This window comes from Urocitellus parryii, chromosome 9 (genome assembly GCF_045843805.1).
Source record: "Urocitellus parryii isolate mUroPar1 chromosome 9, mUroPar1.hap1, whole genome shotgun sequence".
NCBI lineage: Eukaryota > Metazoa > Chordata > Mammalia > Rodentia > Sciuridae > Urocitellus > Urocitellus parryii.
This window is the reverse complement of record NC_135539.1, coordinates 106,218,136-106,237,184: the sequence shown is the minus strand read 5'-3', so window position 1 is coordinate 106,237,184 and position 19,049 is coordinate 106,218,136. Positions and strand designations below refer to the sequence as shown.

The following is a 19,049-nucleotide window of genomic DNA, read 5'->3' as shown; positions in this document are numbered from 1 at the left end:
ACAAACATCCTAGTAAGTTAATTTGGATAAATGAAAAGACTATAAGAACATTAAAACAGTAAAGTAAAACTAAAAGTTAGAGGCATAAGGTAGTAAGCAAGATTCTACCATGAGCAGTCCTAATAGTGTGTGCTCCTAGAAGAGAGTGCAATATTCATTCTATATATTATCTACCATCATATCTAACATCTCTGAACACCATCATCATATTTTAGAATATAGGTTAATACTTAAGCAAAAGATTTTTTGAACTTAGATATACAATCAGGCTATGGTGGTTATACTAATATCAAACAAAATAAACTCTAAGTCAAAAGTTGTTATCAAAGAGACTTTATTGATAAAAGGAAGTCAATCAATTCAGAAGCTCTATCAATTATTAACCCAACAAGAGCTCTGTTTTGGTTACTGTTTGCATGGAATATCTTCATTCATTCTTTCAATTTCAACCTGTTCATGCCTTTGGATTTCAAATGACTCTCTCTAGACAGAATATAGTTCAATCATATCTTTTTTCTCCATTTGCCAACTTCTACTTTGAATTAGAGAGTTTTTAGACCATTTATATTTAAGGTAATTACTAATAAAGAAGGACTTTTGCCACTTTGGTATCTTTTTTTTTTTTTGTATATTATTATACCATTTTTGTTCCTGGGTTCCTTTGTTACTGCCTTCTTTTTGTTTAATTTTTTGTAACATACCATTGTTGTTCTTTTTTAAAATTTTTTTGTTGTTGATGGACCTTTATTTTATTTATCCATATGCAGTGCTGAGAATTGAACCCAGCGCCTCACACATGCTAGGCAAGTGCTCTACCACTGAGCTTCAACCCCAACCCCTGTTTTTGTTCTTTTCTATTCATTTTTAGTATAATTTTCTAGATAATTTGTTAGGTTACAACTGATAACTAGTATAACATGAAAGCAATTTTCAAATCAATATATTAAGGCCTATGCTAGGTGAAAATTAAAATTCTCAGCAAGTGCTATAGTTTGGATCTTTAATGCCCCTAAAAACTCGTGTGTTAAAGGCTTGGTCCCCAGTTTGGCACTATTAGGATGGTGGAAATATTAAGAGGTGGGGTCTAGCAGGAGGGCTTCAAGCCACTAGGGGTTTGTCTTCCACAAGGGGATTGTGGAACCCCAGTACCTTCCTCTTCTCTCTTTCCCTTACTAGCCATGAGGTGAGAAGTTTTATTCTGTTGCACATTCCTGTCATGATGTGCCATGGCCAACTGATTGTGGACTGATACCTCTAAAACTGTGAGTTGAAATAAACCTTTTCTTTTCATAAGTTGATTATTTCAAGTATTTGTTATAGTAATTGGTGAGTAATACAGTGATTTATTTTTAAATATATGCAGGTATTTCTTTGCAACTAAAACAAACCTCATTTAAAATTTCAAATGTATCTAAAGATATGATACCATGTTAAACTTTCAGTTTTTGACTGAGCCTTATATGATACACTAACAATATCAAGTGTTGGTAAGGATATGAGGCAAGTGGAACAATTACCATGACTGCTGATTGAAATGTAAACTGGAAAACTTTCTGCAGTAGCTATAAAGACTAAATATATGCCTATCACATGACACAAAAACTATTTCTAGATTTATATCCATAAGAAATGAGCACAAAAACAATATATGAATATTCAGAGTTGCACTACGCATATAGCCCAAATCTTCAAACAATCCAAATGACAATTAGTGGAAGAACAGAATAAACTGTTTATAGACACATGGTAGAATACTACAACAATGAAAAAACCTTTTTTACTACTCTTAAAACATGGATGAAATCTCAAAGAAACAACTCAGAGCTAAAGAAGGTAACACAAGAGTACATAACTGTATAATTCCATTTATACGAAGTTCAAGAACAGATAAAACAAATCTATAATGATGTAAGTCAGAAAAGTGGTCATCTCTAGTAGAAGTAGAATACTGACCAAAAAGAAGTATAAGGAAACTTTTGGGGATACTGGAAGATACTGGAATGTTACACAGAGTGTCTATAAAATTAGGAAACAGGATACACATGTGTTAGTTCCATTTTCAAATGATATGCTCAATATCTTTTTAAAGCAATAGGCCCTATTGTTAATCTAAAAACATGTAACAAATACACTATTTTACTTATGCTTTCAGGTTCTTTTGATACTCCAAATTATATTTATTGTATAATTTTAAACATAATGGGAACATTATTTGAAAATGCAGAGTTTAAAAATAAGTATATCCTTCTTTCTAACTATGCAGATACTGAATACCTAAATCAAGGTGGCAGGTACATGTATATATGTGTATAAATTCACCAAGCTGTGCACTGCACGTTATACCAACCCACAGACACACACACACAATGAACACAATATATTTTAGCATTTACTGTAGAAAGTTATCTTACTTTTACTTATATAGTAAGGCAATCCTAATCTTCTTCATTGTTACTGCATGGTTTACAAAATGATCTATCACCTGAGTGATTCTGTTCAATGTTTTATTAACAGTACCAATAATTATGTTCACCAATTTGTGAAGCCTTCACTATGATTCTCTAATTGGAAGATTCTTAGAGACTAAGAACTATCAATGACTAATGTAAAGAACTCCTAAAACACCTAATTACTTTTTTGGTCTATAAACTTATATATTGCTGAACAACAAAGCTTTCCATCTGTTACACACGCAATGCAAAAGTATATTGGGCTTGTATACAAAACGTAGTTAGGTCCTAAGTTTGAATAAAGATGGTCACACATGAATGTCTGATGGGATATGCTAAAGTTGTGCAGGACATATAAGACATTTAGTATCCCTGGCCTGAGTATGAAATGCCAGCTATACCCTTCTCATTACTATGGTAACTCAAAAATGTCCCCCAACTTTTTAAAAATGACCACTAGGGGGCAGTACCTGCTCCAAGGAGAACTCTAGTATTCTTTATCTTCTAGAACTACCTTGGGAACAGGAACCTCATGCTCTCATCTTATGATCTCTGGTGTTGAACACCTAACATGTAGAAGAAGTGCACAATAGTTATGATGGAGCTAGGCTATATAATAGAGAATACTATACAGGCCCAAAAGGGTGAGGTCAATCTAACAGGAAAACTGAAGGGAAAAGAAAATCACAGGTGTTGTAAGAGAGCTGCCTTAAAAGAGGATTTGGTGCTTGGAGGAGCTTGGGGATTATAGGGGTAGGAGGTGGGTGACAGAGGATATGCTATACCAAAACAAGGGAATAAATCAAAGAACAGGAGAAAACAGGAACCAGGAAATGTGATACAGAACAGGAGACAAGTAAAGGAAATTCCCAGAATGATAATGAAAGGAACAGATAGGATGAAAGCTCTCTGCAGCAGACTTAGAGAGTACCCAGTCCAGATTTGGAATAGAAAGGTGGAAGGTTCCCAGAATATTTCCAAGAAAAGAAAGGAATTTAAAAGTGGATTTGATGGATGATAACCTGAAGTGTTTGGTAAAGAAGGAACCAAAAAGAAATTATCATTCCAGAAGGGAGCAAAAAACTATTCAAGAAAGAAATACACTCATAGTAATAATTACCTGACTCAGATTGAAGAACATTTATATAGTCATAACAATATAAATACTAAATACTGATTTTTTTTTTTACAAGAATGACTGAGATTTGGTTAAAAGTAATGCTTGTGAGATGATTCTATTAAGAAATCTGACAATGAAAGGGAAGATTTCAGGAAAGAAATACCACATGAAAGTTTTCTCTACTTGTTCCTACTTAGCCCATTCCTACAATAGTACACGTTGCCATGCCAATCTACATTATGTAATTTTAGTAACCCTGTAAGGCAAGCAGATTTCATTTGCCTTCTTTTATAGGTTAAAAAAAATTAGATGCTGAGAAATGAATCTACAATTGAAGAGAATTAGAATTTACATCTCCTAGAATCCAAAGCATGTACTCTTCTATATTCTATATGTAACTTTCCCAAATACCACTTTGCCAGGAATTACACTATCTTCAGAAGAACAGAGGTTGTGAAATATTTAAAAGTTAGCTCAAGCAAGGGTGAGGATATAGTTCAGTGGTACAGAACTTGCCTAGCATCCACAAGACACCGAGTTTGATCCCTAGCACCACAAAAAGAAAATTAGCTCCAACATAATGAAAATATCTTGAAATAAAAATAATTATGCCTGATAAAGAATTAAAATAGCACAATTATGGAGTTAAATGTTTTAACTATTAACTTTATAATATTTTTTGAGTTAAGTAAATTAAATTCTTTGCATTTAAAAAACTAAGCAGTATCAATAATTTTAAGAACAGAACTAAAGATTTTTAAAAAGAGACAAGGTAGGAGGAGACACATTTAAAAAGATCACTAAATATGTGACTATGCTGTCTGATAATGGAATAATAAATAATTTCCAACATTAATATCTGTTTAGGAAATTTCAAAATATACAAACATCTCACTCCCTAACTCACAATTACTCTAAGTGAATTTTTCACATTTTTTAACTGTGAGAGCATATAGGTACTCCCAATACAAAATCTAATTTAAGAATGTCTCACATGTAGATGTCTGGTCCAGGCCATGCAGAATATGGAATAGGCAGAAGCATTCTCAATAGCCTCAAAAAGACAATTTTGCCAGGCATAATGGCACAAGCCTATCATCTCAGTGACTCCAGCAGCTGAGACAGGATAGCAAGCTCGAGGCCAATCTCAACAACTTAGGCCCTAACCAACTAAGCAAGACCCTGTCTCTAAATAAAAATCAAAAAGAGCTGGGGAGGTGGTTCAGTGGTAAAATGCCCATGGGTTCGATACCCAGACTAAAACAAACAAACAAAAAAACCCAAATCTTCATGGCACCACTATTTACCCTCTTTACCACAAACAATGGTGGAATCCAAAGTTTAGGGATCTAGACTTTGCCCTGAAAAAAATCCTACCTAAACATCACACAGTAAAAATTATGCACCTGAAATGTGATATTCCTAATATCTTTTATCACCAATGTGTAGTATTTCAGCTACATTGTATGTTCAACAAGCCTTTAAGGGGGAGCCTAGAAACTCACTCATTTCTAATAATTTTCAATTTTTTTTTGTCAAGGGGGAATGCATTTCTAATTCCAAAGCCCAGACTTTGAACTTATAAAACATAACTACTTATAAGTGCATGGCTACCTATAAATATTGTAGCCTAAGAAGGACAGCATTGTTAAGAAAGAAGAGGAAATGCCTTTAAATCTTCTGCTTGTAGAGTTAGTAAAGAACTGAAGTATTATTAAGGCTGCTGTATGAAACTTAAAATAGCTCCTTGCCATCACATGTTTAATGAAGAACAAAGAAAAAAAAAGAAGAAGAAAGAGAAAGGGGGGAGGGAGGGAGAAGGAGAGGACAGAAGGGAGGGAGAGCTCTTCAAATTAATTTCAAGGACTTTTAAAAAAAAGGGCAAGATAGAGGCAATTATTCATTATACTAGTAGAATTATAAAAGGTTGTTACTGACAAATGAGAACCACATTTTATTGGTAGACAGTTAATCAGTAGATTACTTCAAGGATATTAAAAAATGTTTGTCCTTAAAAATGTGGAAGTTAAGCACCCTTGAGAATGCTGCCTTCCCTAGCTGCTGCTTTCTAAAACACAGGGAAATGAAAAAGTAGAAATGAAAGATTGAGTAATCACCCTAGTTTTGCTTTCAGGTTATCACAGTGACTAAAGTAGGAAACATGAACTTCCAAAGCAGGCACAAATTCAGGAATTCAGCAAAAATGTATTAACTGACTGTTTGTTTTCTATTTCCAATGTATGTTATGCATATGAATAAGCAAGATCACATAACACAGGATGACTGGTTTGTACTGGTTTCTGAGAATACAACTAAAATCATTAATTAGAACCATGAATAGGAAAACAGCATCCCTGGTAAAAATGAAAACAAAAACTAAGCCATGATTTATGATTTTCTAGAACTTAAAGAGATCTGCTTATTGGACATAATCCTCCACACCCATTCCCACATATACCTTGCCACTTCCTTCAGCACCGTGAAGTCTCTCTAAGGCATTGTTAAACCCCTTACCCTCACTCATTTTATCTGGCCTCAGAGAAATCACTAATCTTAGCTTGTAAAGTTCTTTCCCTCTGTTCACTCCACTGTACTCAGTGGATTTTATTCCATAAATACCTAAGCTCATTCCTGATTTAGGAACTTTGTTCTAGCTCTTCCCTCTGCTTAGAGAGCTCTTCCTCTTGATGGTCACCAAATAAAATTCCTTCCCGTTACTACCACAGAAATGTGTTTCCTATCACTTAAACACATCATCTTGGCACTGATGTCACTAACTTATTTTTGTATATATTACTTTTTCCTCCCACTAGAATGTAAGCTTCACAAAGCAAAGACTTTGTGTTGCTGCTCACCATTATGTCCTCCATGCTGGGAACAGTTCTGGCACACAGTAGACATTCAACATGTATGATTAAATGGACAAAGGAGTAATAGTCACACACTAAGTATTTATGAGCACGGTGCTATTACACTGGCTACATATAATGTAAATATACTGGAAAAAATTTCATAGAACTTTCAGTTGTATGTGTGAAAGAGAGACTATAAATAAGGAAACCCACAAATAAATTATAACAAGTAGTATCAAAGAAATAAACATGTTATGATAAAGATCTAGGGAGACATTTTAATTAGGATGGTTAGGAAAGAACTCTGAGAGGGTAACATTTATGAGAAAGAAAACATGGGAAGAGGAGGGGAAGCATGTGTGAAAGTGAGACACCTTCAATGAACTGAAAGATGGGTAGGCAATGGGGGGCGATAGCCAAAGGAAAGTGCCTGAAATGGATTTAGAGAGGCAAATAGGGGTCAAATCATCTAAGGGAATGCAGAGAAGTTCAAACTTTATTACATATATATGTATGTATATATTTTTTTTTATTGTTGGTCGTTCAAAACATTACATAGTTCCTCATACATCATATTTCACAGTTTGATTCAAATGAGTTATGAACTCCCAATTTTATCCCGTATACAGATTGCTGTATCACATCAGTTACCCTTCCATTGATTGACATATTGCCTTTCTAGTGTCTGATGTATTCTGCTGTCTGTATTATTCTCTACTATCCCCCCTCCCCTCCCCTCCCCTCCCCTTTTCTCTCTCTACCCCTTCTACTGTAAATCACTTCTTCCATTTGAATTATCTTGTCTTACCCCTCCTTTCCTCTTATATGTCATTTTGTATAACCCTGAGGATCGCCTTCCATTTCCATGCGATTCCCCTTCTCGTTTCCTTTCCCTCCCACCTCTCAACACTGTTAATGAAAATCTTCGTCTCAAGCTCTTCGTCCCTACCCTGTCCTTGTTTCCTCCCCTTATATCAGAGGAGTCATTTGGTATTTGTTTTTTAAAGATTGACTAGCTTCACTTAGCATAATCTGCTCTAATGCCATCCATTTCCCTCCAAATTCTATGATTTTGTCATTTTTAAATGCAGAGTAATACTCCATTGTGTATAAATGCCACATTTTTTTAATCCATTCATCTATTGAAGGGCATCTAGGCTGATTCCACAATCTTGCTATCGTGAATTGTGCTGCTATGAACATCGATGTAGCAGTGTCCCTGTAGCATGCTCTTATTAGGTCTTTAGGGAATAGACCGAGAAGGGGAATAGCTGGGTCAAATGGTGGTTCCATTCCCAGCTTTCCAAGAAATCTCCATACTGCTTTCCAAATTGGCTGCACCAATTTGCAGTCCCACCAGCAATGAACAAGAGTGCCCTTTTCCCCACATCCTCTCCAGCACTTATTGTTGTTTGACTTCCTAATGGCTGCCAATCTTACTGGAGTGAGATGGTATCTTAGGGTAGTTTTGATTTGCATTTCTCTGACTGCTAGCGATGGTGAGCATTTTTTCATGTACTTATTGATTGATTGTATGTCCTCTTCTGAGAAGTGTCTGTTCAGGTCCTTTGCCCATTTATTGATTGGGTTACTTGTTGTCTTATTGTCTAATTTTTTGAGTTCTTTATATATTCTGGTTATTAGGGCTCTATCTGAAGTGTGTGGAGTAAAGATTTGTTCCCAGGATGTAGGCTCCCTGTTTATCTCTCTTATTGTTTCTTTTGCTGAGAAAAAACTTTTTAGTTTGAGTAAGTCCCATTTGTTGATTCTAGTTGTTAACTCTTGCGCTATGGGTGTCCTATTGAGGAATTTGGAGCCTGCTCCCACAGTATGTAGATCATAACCAACTTTTTCTTCTATCAGATGCCGTGTCTCTGATTTAATATCAAGCTCCTTGATCCATTTTGAGTTAACTTTTGTGCAAGGCGAGAGATAGGGATTCAGATTCATTTTGATGCAAATGGATTTCCAGTTTTCCCAGCACCATTTGTTGAAGATGCTATCCTTCCTCCATTGCATGCTTTTAGCCCCTTTATCAAATATAAGATAGTTGTAGTTTTGTGGATTGGTTACTGTGTCCTCTGTTCTGTACCATTGGTCCACCCGCCTGTTTTGGTACCAGTACCATGCTGTTTTCGTTACTATTGCTCTGTAGTATAGTTTGAAGTCTGGTATCGCTATACCGCCTGATTCACACTTCCTGCTTAGTATTGTTTTTGCTATTCTGGGTCTTTTATTATTCCATATGAATTTCATGATTCTTTTATCTATTTCTACAAGAAATGCAGCTGGGATTTTGATTGGCATTGCATTGAACTTATAGAGAACTTTTGGTAATATCGCCATTTTGATGATGTTGGATCTGCCTATCCATGAGCAGGGTATATTTTTCCATCTTCTAAGGTCTTCTTCTATGTCTTTCTTTAGGGTTTTGTAATTTTCATTGTATAAATCTTTCACCTCTTTTGTTAGGTTGATTCCCAAGTATTTTATTTTTTTGGGGGATATTGTGAATGGAGTAGTTGTCCTCATTTCCGTTTCAGAGGATTTGTCGCTGATATACAGGAATGCCTTTGATTTATGCGTGTTGATCTTATATCCTGCCACTTTGCTGAATTCATTTATTAGCTCTAATAGCTTCTCTGTAGACCCTTTTGGGTCTGCTAGGTATAGAATCATATCATCTGCAAATAGTGATAATTTAAGTTCTTCTTTTCCAATTTTTATCCCTTTAATTTCTTTCGTCTGTCTAATTGCTCTGGCCAGTGTTTCGAGGACTATGTTGAACAGAAGTGGTGAGAGAGGGCATCCCTGTCTTGTACCAGATCTTAGAGGGAATGCCTTCAATTTTTCTCCATTCAGAATGATGCTGGCCTGTGGCTTATCATAGATTGCTTTTACAATGTTGAGGTATGATCCTGTTATCCCTAATTTTTCTAGAGTTTTGAACATAAAGGGATGCTGTACTTTGTCGAATGCTTTTTCTGCGTCTATCGAGACTATCATATGGTTCTTATTTTTTAGTCTATTGATGTGGTGGATAACATTTATTGATTTCCGTATATTGAACCAGCCTTGCATCCCATGGATGAATCCTACTTGATCATGGTGTATAATTTTTTTGATATGTATTTGAATCCGGTTCGCCAGAATTTTATTGAGGATTTTTGCGTCAAGGTTCATTAGAGATATTGGTCTGTAGTTTTCTTTCTTTGAAGTGTCTTTGTCTGGTTTCGGAATCAGGGTGATGTTGGCCTCGTAGAATGAATTTGGAAGTTCTCCCTCTTTTTCTATTTCCTGAAATAGCTTGAAAAGTATTGGTGTTAGTTCCTCTTTAAAGGTTTTGTAAAACTCTGCTGTATACCCATCCGGTCCTGGGCTTTTCTTAGTTGGTAGTCTTTTGATGGTTTCTTCTATTTCTTCTATTGTTATTGGTCTGTTTAGGTTGTCTATATCCTCCTGGTTCAATCTGGGCAGATCGTAAGACTTAAGGAATTTATCTATGCCTTCACTATCTTCTATTTTATTGGAGTATAAGGCTTCAAAATAGTCTCTGATTATCTTCTGTATTTCTGAAGTGTCTGTTGTGATATTGCCTTTTTCATCCCGTATGCTAGTAATCTGGGTTCTCTCTCTTCTTCTCTTCGTTAGCATGGCTAAGGGTCTGTCAATTTTATTTATTTTTTCAAAGAACCAGCTTTTAGTTTTGTCAATTTTTTCGATTGTTTCTTTTGTTTCAATTTCATTAATTTCAGCTCTGATTTTGATTATTTCTTGCCTTCTACTTCTTTTGCTGTTGTTTTGCTCCTCTTTTTCTAGGATTTTGAGATGAAGTATGAGATCATTTATTTGTTGGTTTTTTCTTTTTTTGAGGAATGAACTCCAAGCAATGAATTTTCCTCTTAGGACTGCTTTCAATGTGTCCCATAGATTCCGATATGTTGTGTCCGTGTTTTCATTTAACTCTAGGAATTTTTTAATTTCCTCCTTGATGTCTTCAATAACCCATATGTCATTCAGCAACCTGTTGTTCATTCTCCAAGTGATGCTTGATTTTTCCTTTCTTCTTTTATCATTGATTTTCAGTTTCATTCCATTATGATCAGATAAGATGCATGGTATTATCTCTACCCCTTTATATTGTCTAAGAGTTGCCCTGTGACATAATATATGGTCTATTTTTGAGAAGGTTCCATGTGCTGCTGAAAAAAAAGTGTAACTACTTGATGTTGGGTGGTAAAGTCTATATATGTCAATTAAGTCTAGGTTATTAATTGTGTTGTTGAGTTCTATAGTTTCCTTGTTTAACTTTTGTTTGGAAGATCTGTCCAGTGGTGAGAGAGGTGTGTTGAAGTCTCCCATGATGATTGTATGGTGGTCTATCAGACTCTTGAACTTGAGAAGAGTTTGCTTGATGAACACCGCTGCACCATTATTTGGGGCATATATATTTATGATTGTTATGTCTTGTTGGTTTATGGTTCCCTTGAGCAGTATGAAGTGTCCTTCTTTATCCCTTTTGATTAGCTTTGGCTTGAAATCTATTTTATTAGATATGAGTATGGACACGCCTGCTTGTTTCCGCTGTCCATATGAGTGGTATGATTTTTCCCAACCTTTCACCTTCAGTCTGTGGATATCTTTTTCTATCAGATGCGTCTCCTGTAGACAGCATATTGTTGGGTCTTGTTTTGTGATCCATTCTACTAGCCTGTGTCTCTTAATTGGTGAGTTTAAGCCATTGACATTTAGGGTTATTATTGAGATATGGTTTGTACTTCTATCCATATTTGTTTGTTGATGTTACTAAACCTGATTTGTTATCCTCTTTGACTACTTTCCCCCCTTTACTGTCCTACCTCCCATTGTTGGTTTTCAATGTTATTTTCCATTTCCTCTTCCTGCAATGTTTTGCCCAGGATTTTTTGAAGAGATGGTTTTCTAGCTGCGAATTCTTTTAACTTTTGTTTATCATGGAAGGTTTTAATTTCATCTTCTAACCTGAAGCTTAATTTTGCCGGATACACGATTCTTGGTTGGAACCCATTTTCTTTCAGTGTTTGAATATGTTATTCCAGGATCTTCTAGCTTTCAGAGTCTGTGTTGAGAGATCAGCTGTTATCCTGATTGGTTTACCCCTAAATGTAATCTGCTTCCTTTCCCTTGTAGCTTTTAAAATTCTTTCCTTATTCTGTATGTTGGACATCTTCACTATAATGTGTCTAGGTGTGGATCTCTTATGGTTTTGTACATTCGGCGTCCTGTAGGCTTCTAGGATTTGGGATTCTGTCTCATTCTTCAAGTCTGGGAAGTTTTCTCGTATTATTTCATTGAATAGGCTGTGTATTCCTCTGGTGTGGAGCTCTGTGCCTTCCTGTATCCCCATGACTCTTAGATTTGGTCTTTTGATATTGTCCCATATTTCTTGGATGTTCTGTTCATGGTTTCTTAGCAGACTTGCTGAGCTGTCTATGTTCTTTTCCAGTTGAAATACTTTGTCTTCATTGTCTGATGTTCTCTCTTCTAAGTGATCTACTCTGCTGGTAGTATTCTCAATTGAGTTTTTAAGTTGGTTTATTTTTTCCTGCATTTCTGGTATTTCTATTTGTTTGTTTTTTATTTCCTCTATCTCCCTGTGAAATTGATCTTTTACTTCCTGGATTTGTTTGTCAATGTGATCTTTCATTATCTGATTTTGCTGTCTCATGTCTTCCTTGAGACTCCAGATCATCTGAAGCATGTATATCCTGATCTCTCTATCTGACATTCCATCTGTTGCACCTATTACCTCTTCTAAAGTTGAGTTGACCTGCATTGCCTGTGGTCCTTTCTTTCCTTGTCTTTTCATACTGCTGGCGTTTCTTTCTGCTTGGTGAAACTGTTGTGTTTTGAAATTTTCCCTCTATTTATTTATATTGCTCTTGTATAGTTGAATAATCACCCTTGCAGGGCATGTAGTGGCTGTGATCCTCCTCCAATTGGTGTGATCCGTCTACCACGCTGGCAGGCCCTAGGTCTGCTCTGCTGGTCGGTCAAAGGTCCGCCTACCCAGCAGGCACGAGGGGCACCTCTATCACTCCGCAGGTTGCTGGGCCTAACCTCCCGATGGGTCGAAGGTTCGCCTAGCTTGCAGGGGGCTGCTCCCGGAGCGAGAGCTAGGCCTCCCGGGGGAGCCCGGATGGTGGAGGCCGACTGCCGGTTCAGGCGGGGCGGGCCAAGCCGCACTGGGTGCCGGCGGCTTGCAAACGCGGCTGGTATCAGCAGGACTTAACTCCTGCACCCGCTGCGGGGGCACCTTTATCGCCGAGTAGCTGTGGTCGCGTGGTTGGGAACCGGGCGGGTGGGGCCGCTTCTCCCAGGGCGAGAGCTGGGCCTCCCGGGGGAGCCCGTATGGTGGAGGACTGCCGGTTCGGGCGGGGCGGGCCAAGCCGCCCAGGGATCCCTCGGGTTGCAAAGGTGGTTGGCGTCTGCAGGACTTAACTTCTGCACCCGCCGCCGGTTCGGGCGGGGCGGGCTAAGCCGCTCAGGGTTCCCGCGGGTTGCAAAGGCGGCTGGCGTCTGCAGGACTTAACTTCTGCACCCGCCACGTGGGCACCTTTATTGCCTAGTAGCTGTGGCTGCCTGGTTAGGAACCGGGCGGGTGGGGCCGCTTTTCCCAGGGCGAGAGCTAGGCCTCCCGGGGGAGCCTGTATGGCGGAGGACTGCCGGTTCCGGCGGGGCGGGCCAAGCCGCTCAGGAATCCCGCGGGTTGCAAAGGTGGTTGGCGTCTGCAGGACTTAACTTCTGCACCCGACACGAGGGCACCTTTATCTCCAAGTAGCTGAGGCCACCTGGTTAGAAACCGGGCGGGTGGGGCCGCTTCTCCCAGGGCGAGAGCTAGGCCTCCCGGGGGAGCCCGTATGGCGGAGGACTGCCGGTTCGGGCGGGGCGGGCCAAGCAGCTCAGGGATCCCGCGGGTTGCAAAGGCGGTTGGCGTCTGCAGGACTTAACTTCTGCACCCGCCACGTGGGCACCTTTATTGCCGAGTAGCTGTGGCTGCCTGGTTAGGAACCGGGCGGGTGGGGCCGCTTCTCCCAGGGCGAGAGCTAGGCCTCCCGGGGGAGCCCGTATGGTGGAGGACTGCCGGTTCGGGCGGGGCGGGCCAAGCCGCCCAGGGATCCCTCGGGTTGCAAAGGTGGTTGGCGTCTGCAGGACTTAACTTCTGCACCCGCCGCCGGTTCGGGCGGGGCGGGCTAAGCCGCTCAGGGTTCCCGCGGGTTGCAAAGGCGGCTGGCGTCTGCAGGACTTAACTTCTGCACCCGCCACGTGGGCACCTTTATTGCCTAGTAGCTGTGGCTGCCTGGTTAGGAACCGGGCGGGTGGGGCCGCTTTTCCCAGGGCGAGAGCTAGGCCTCCCGGGGGAGCCTGTATGGCGGAGGACTGGCGGTTCCGGCGGGGCGGGCCAAGCCGCTCAGGAATCCCGCGGGTTGCAAAGGTGGTTGGCGTCTGCAGGACTTAACTTCTGCACCCGACACGAGGGCACCTTTATCTCCAAGTAGCTGAGGCCACCTGGTTAGAAACCGGGCGGGTGGGGCCGCTTCTCCCAGGGCGAGAGCTAGGCCTCCCGGGGGAGCCCGTATGGCGGAGGACTGCCGGTTCGGGCGGGGCGGGCCAAGCAGCTCAGGGATCCCGCGGGTTGCAAAGGCGGTTGGCGTCTGCAGGACTTAACTTCTGCACCCGCCACGTGGGCACCTTTATTGCCGAGTAGCTGTGGCTGCCTGGTTAGGAACCGGGCGGGTGGGGCCGCTTCTCCCAGGGCGAGAGCTAGGCCTCCCGGGGGAGCCCGTATGGTGGAGGACTGCCGGTTCGGGCGGGGCGGGCCAAGCCGCCCAGGGATCCCTCGGGTTGCAAAGGTGGTTGGCGTCTGCAGGACTTAACTTCTGCACCCGCCGCCGGTTCGGGCGGGGCGGGCTAAGCCGCTCAGGGTTCCCGCGGGTTGCAAAGGCGGCTGGCGTCTGCAGGACTTAACTTCTGCACCCGCCACGTGGGCACCTTTATTGCCTAGTAGCTGTGGCTGCCTGGTTAGGAACCGGGCGGGTGGGGCCGCTTTTCCCAGGGCGAGAGCTAGGCCTCCCGGGGGAGCCTGTATGGCGGAGGACTGCCGGTTCCGGCGGGGCGGGCCAAGCCGCTCAGGAATCCCGCGGGTTGCAAAGGTGGTTGGCGTCTGCAGGACTTAACTTCTGCACCCGACACGAGGGCACCTTTATCTCCAAGTAGCTGAGGCCACCTGGTTAGAAACCGGGCGGGTGGGGCCGCTTCTCCCAGGGCGAGAGCTAGGCCTCCGGGGGAGCCCGTATGGCGGAGGACTGCCGGTTCGGGCGGGGCGGGCCAAGCAGCTCAGGGATCCCGCGGGTTGCAAAGGCGGTTGGCGTCTGCAGGACTTAACTTCTGCACCCGCCACGTGGGCACCTTTATTGCCGAGTAGCTGTGGCTGCCTGGTTAGGAACCGGGCGGGTGGGGCCGCTTCTCCCAGGGCGAGAGCTAGGCCTCCCGGGGGAGCCCGTATGGTGGAGGACTGCCGGTTCGGGCGGGGCGGGCCAAGCCGCCCAGGGATCCCTCGGGTTGCAAAGGTGGTTGGCGTCTGCAGGACTTAACTTCTGCACCCGCCGCCGGTTCGGGCGGGGCGGGCTAAGCCGCTCAGGGTTCCCGCGGGTTGCAAAGGCGGCTGGCGTCTGCAGGACTTAACTTCTGCACCCGCCACGTGGGCACCTTTATTGCCTAGTAGCTGTGGCTGCCTGGTTAGGAACCGGGCGGGTGGGGCCGCTTTTCCCAGGGCGAGAGCTAGGCCTCCCGGGGGAGCCTGTATGGCGGAGGACTGCCGGTTCCGGCGGGGCGGGCCAAGCCGCTCAGGAATCCCGCGGGTTGCAAAGGTGGTTGGCGTCTGCAGGACTTAACTTCTGCACCCGACACGAGGGCACCTTTATCTCCAAGTAGCTGAGGCCACCTGGTTAGAAACCGGGCGGGTGGGGCCGCTTCTCCCAGGGCGAGAGCTAGGCCTCCCGGGGGAGCCCGTATGGCGGAGGACTGCCGGTTCGGGCGGGGCGGGCCAAGCAGCTCAGGGATCCCGCGGGTTGCAAAGGCGGTTGGCGTCTGCAGGACTTAACTTCTGCACCCGCCACGTGGGCACCTTTATTGCCGAGTAGCTGTGGCTGCCTGGTTAGGAACCGGGCGGGTGGGGCCGCTTCTCCCAGGGCGAGAGCTAGGCCTCCCGGGGGAGCCCGTATGGTGGAGGACTGCCGGTTCGGGCGGGGCGGGCCAAGCCGCCCAGGGATCCCTCGGGTTGCAAAGGTGGTTGGCGTCTGCAGGACTTAACTTCTGCACCCGCCGCCGGTTCGGGCGGGGCGGGCTAAGCCGCTCAGGGTTCCCGCGGGTTGCAAAGGCGGCTGGCGTCTGCAGGACTTAACTTCTGCACCCGCCACGTGGGCACCTTTATTGCCTAGTAGCTGTGGCTGCCTGGTTAGGAACCGGGCGGGTGGGGCCGCTTTTCCCAGGGCGAGAGCTAGGCCTCCCGGGGGAGCCTGTATGGCGGAGGACTGGCGGTTCCGGCGGGGCGGGCCAAGCCGCTCAGGAATCCCGCGGGTTGCAAAGGTGGTTGGCGTCTGCAGGACTTAACTTCTGCACCCGACACGAGGGCACCTTTATCTCCAAGTAGCTGAGGCCACCTGGTTAGAAACCGGGCGGGTGGGGCCGCTTCTCCCAGGGCGAGAGCTAGGCCTCCCGGGGGAGCCCGTATGGCGGAGGACTGCCGGTTCGGGCGGGGCGGGCCAAGCAGCTCAGGGATCCCGCGGGTTGCAAAGGCGGTTGGCGTCTGCAGGACTTAACTTCTGCACCCGCCACGTGGGCACCTTTATTGCCGAGTAGCTGTGGCTGCCTGGTTAGGAACCGGGCGGGTGGGGCCGCTTCTCCCAGGGCGAGAGCTAGGCCTCCCGGGGGAGCCCGTATGGTGGAGGACTGCCGGTTCGGGCGGGGCGGGCCAAGCCGCCCAGGGATCCCTCGGGTTGCAAAGGTGGTTGGCGTCTGCAGGACTTAACTTCTGCACCCGCCGCCGGTTCGGGCGGGGCGGGCTAAGCCGCTCAGGGTTCCCGCGGGTTGCAAAGGCGGCTGGCGTCTGCAGGACTTAACTTCTGCACCCGCCACGTGGGCACCTTTATCGCCGAGTAGCTGTGGCCGCCTGGTTAGGAAGCGGGCGGGTGGGGCCGCTTCTCCCAGGGCGAGAGCTAGGCCTCCAGGGGGAGCCGCCTGCCGGAGCGGCTGATGGTTGGGGGACTAGACCTCTGTGCCTGCGTGGTCTTCCAAGATCCACTTCTCTGGGGCAACCTGTCACTTCGAGTAAACCTACCAGTTCACGGCAGCTCTCCTCTTAAGGAAGTTATGCTAGAAGTTCCTCCGTAGCTAGGCTGCAGCTGTTTCGATGAGTCTTTCATATCCCGTTAAAGTGGAGACGTTGGAGTCGCTGCTTCCTCGCCGGCCGCCATGTTGGATCTCCTCTCCTCTATTCAATCTTCAGTTTTGTCCTGTTAGCTGCCTTCAATGGGGAATGCTGAGCAGCTAGGAAAGAATTCAGGATGTGTCTCAAAAAGTCCAGCAGTAGCCGAGGAACAGTTTGTTTTTTCCTAAAAAGGGCTGTCTATAAAGTTATGTAAGATCCAGCTCTTCTCACTGGGAGCGATTCCAGCTCCATCTGGAGGACTCCTTAAGCTGTTTAGAACTTCAGGAAAAGGTTTGGCATTTCCTACTTGGTCACCCTATACTGGTGCCATCTCTAGAGGTAGGGAGGTTCCAGAAGAGAAAGCAGTTTCTCAACTCTCACAGCCAGCTGCAGCCCCACTGAGTTCACCTCGCTTCTCGCTTCAGCCTCGTCCTTCCGCGCGGGCGGCGGCTGCAGCGGCCATGTATGTATATTTTTTAAAAAATATTTTTTCAGTTGTCAATGGACCTTTATTTATTTAAAATGGTGCTGAAAATCAAACCCAGTTCCTCACACATGCAAGGCAAGAGCTCTACCACTGAGCTACAACACCAGCCCTGTATATTTTTATATCAAAAGATTTAGGGATTTTAAGCAGAGGAATGAAAATTGATTTGTGTTTTTAAAAAGTATCCTAGATTTCTAGTCAAGTGATCTTGGAAGTTCATAAAACACCCTATCTTTGCCTCAAACAATGTTGGATACAAAAATCAATCAATCTATCTATCTACCTACCAGCACTGAGGATTGATTCCAGGAGTGCTTTACCACTGAGTAACACTCCAGATCCTTTTTGAGACAGGATCTTGCTAAATTGCTGAGGCTGGCCTTCAAACTTATAATCCTCCTGCCTCAGGCTCCTGAGCTAATTAATGGGATTACATCTGTGGATCACATCCATGCCCATGCAAGGCAAAAGTAGCCAGAATTTGTCTCCTACAAAAATGAAAAGGGTTCAATGTGTTCCAGAAGAGCAGGAAATGGAAAGTGTCCATTTCACTTTTGAAACCAAGGGCTGAGGTGAGTTTTCCCACCTTGAAAAAGAGGCTGGGGGAAAAAAAAAAAAAAAGCCTGCCTTCCACCACTGTCAGGATCTGAAGCTTACTTAAATCTATAGCAAAAACAATGAGAAACAAATAATGCCTCAAGGCCTGGACCTGGACCAGGCCACATGCTGACTGGCTCCAGTATCAACAGTGGGATATGAGCCAATGTAAGATATGGTTCTTACATGGGATTGTTGAGGCCAAATGAAGGCAACCACAAAAATACTGGACAAGGAAGGGCGAAAGCAAAAACAGGAAAATAAGCACAAGAAAAATTCTATTCAAGAAGAGCATGAAAAAATTCTTACATATGTGAAGAAATTAAAAACATGAAAGATGACCGATATAACTAATGTTGGGGAGAGGAACCTCCTGCAGATGAAATTAAAATAGAGCAACCTGATGATGACATCAAAAACTGTTTGAGACCCCCAGGTGCAGTGGTGCACACCTGTAATCCCAGAGATTAGGAGGCTGAGGCAGGAGAATCACAAATTTGCAGCTAGTCTCAGCAACTTAGCAAGGCCCTAAACAACTCAGTGAGACCTTATCTCAAAATAAAAAAGAGGGCTGGGGCTGTAGCTCAGTGGAAGAGCATTTGGCTATCATGTGTGAGGCACTGGGTTCAATTCTCAGCACCACATAAAATAAATGAAATAAAGGTCCATTGAAAACTAAAGAATATTTTTTGAAAAATAAGATAAAAAATAAAAAAGGGCTGAGGATATAGCTCAGTGGTAAGGTGCCTCTGGATTCAATCCTCAGTACCAAAAAAAGCAAAAAAAAAAAAAAAAAAAAAAGTTCTGGATTCTCCAATAGCTAAAGAAAATCAGAACACACATCATAAAAGAAAATAATAATAATAAATTAAAAACAAGTGTAATATAAAAATAGAAAAACTGATTAGCAAAATTGAAAGACTAGGATAAAGATTTTCTAGAAGATGTGAAAGTATATAGGCAGATGTTAGTGGAAGATGGGAGGAAAGAGGAATCAAGGAACAAAAACAATTTTTCAAAAAAATTCAAGAACTATGTGTATATAATCCCATTTAAATAAAATTGCCTTGACCCT

The 19,049-nt window shown here is 43.5% G+C and overlaps 1 protein-coding gene across 1 annotated transcript in view; it reads right to left on the bottom strand.

Annotated features, from left to right (window-relative positions):
• The window catches only part of Nsl1 (NSL1 component of MIS12 kinetochore complex), a 42,816-nt gene that overhangs the window by 3,791 nt on the left and 19,976 nt on the right, over nt 1-19,049 (bottom strand). The window lies entirely within an intron of this gene.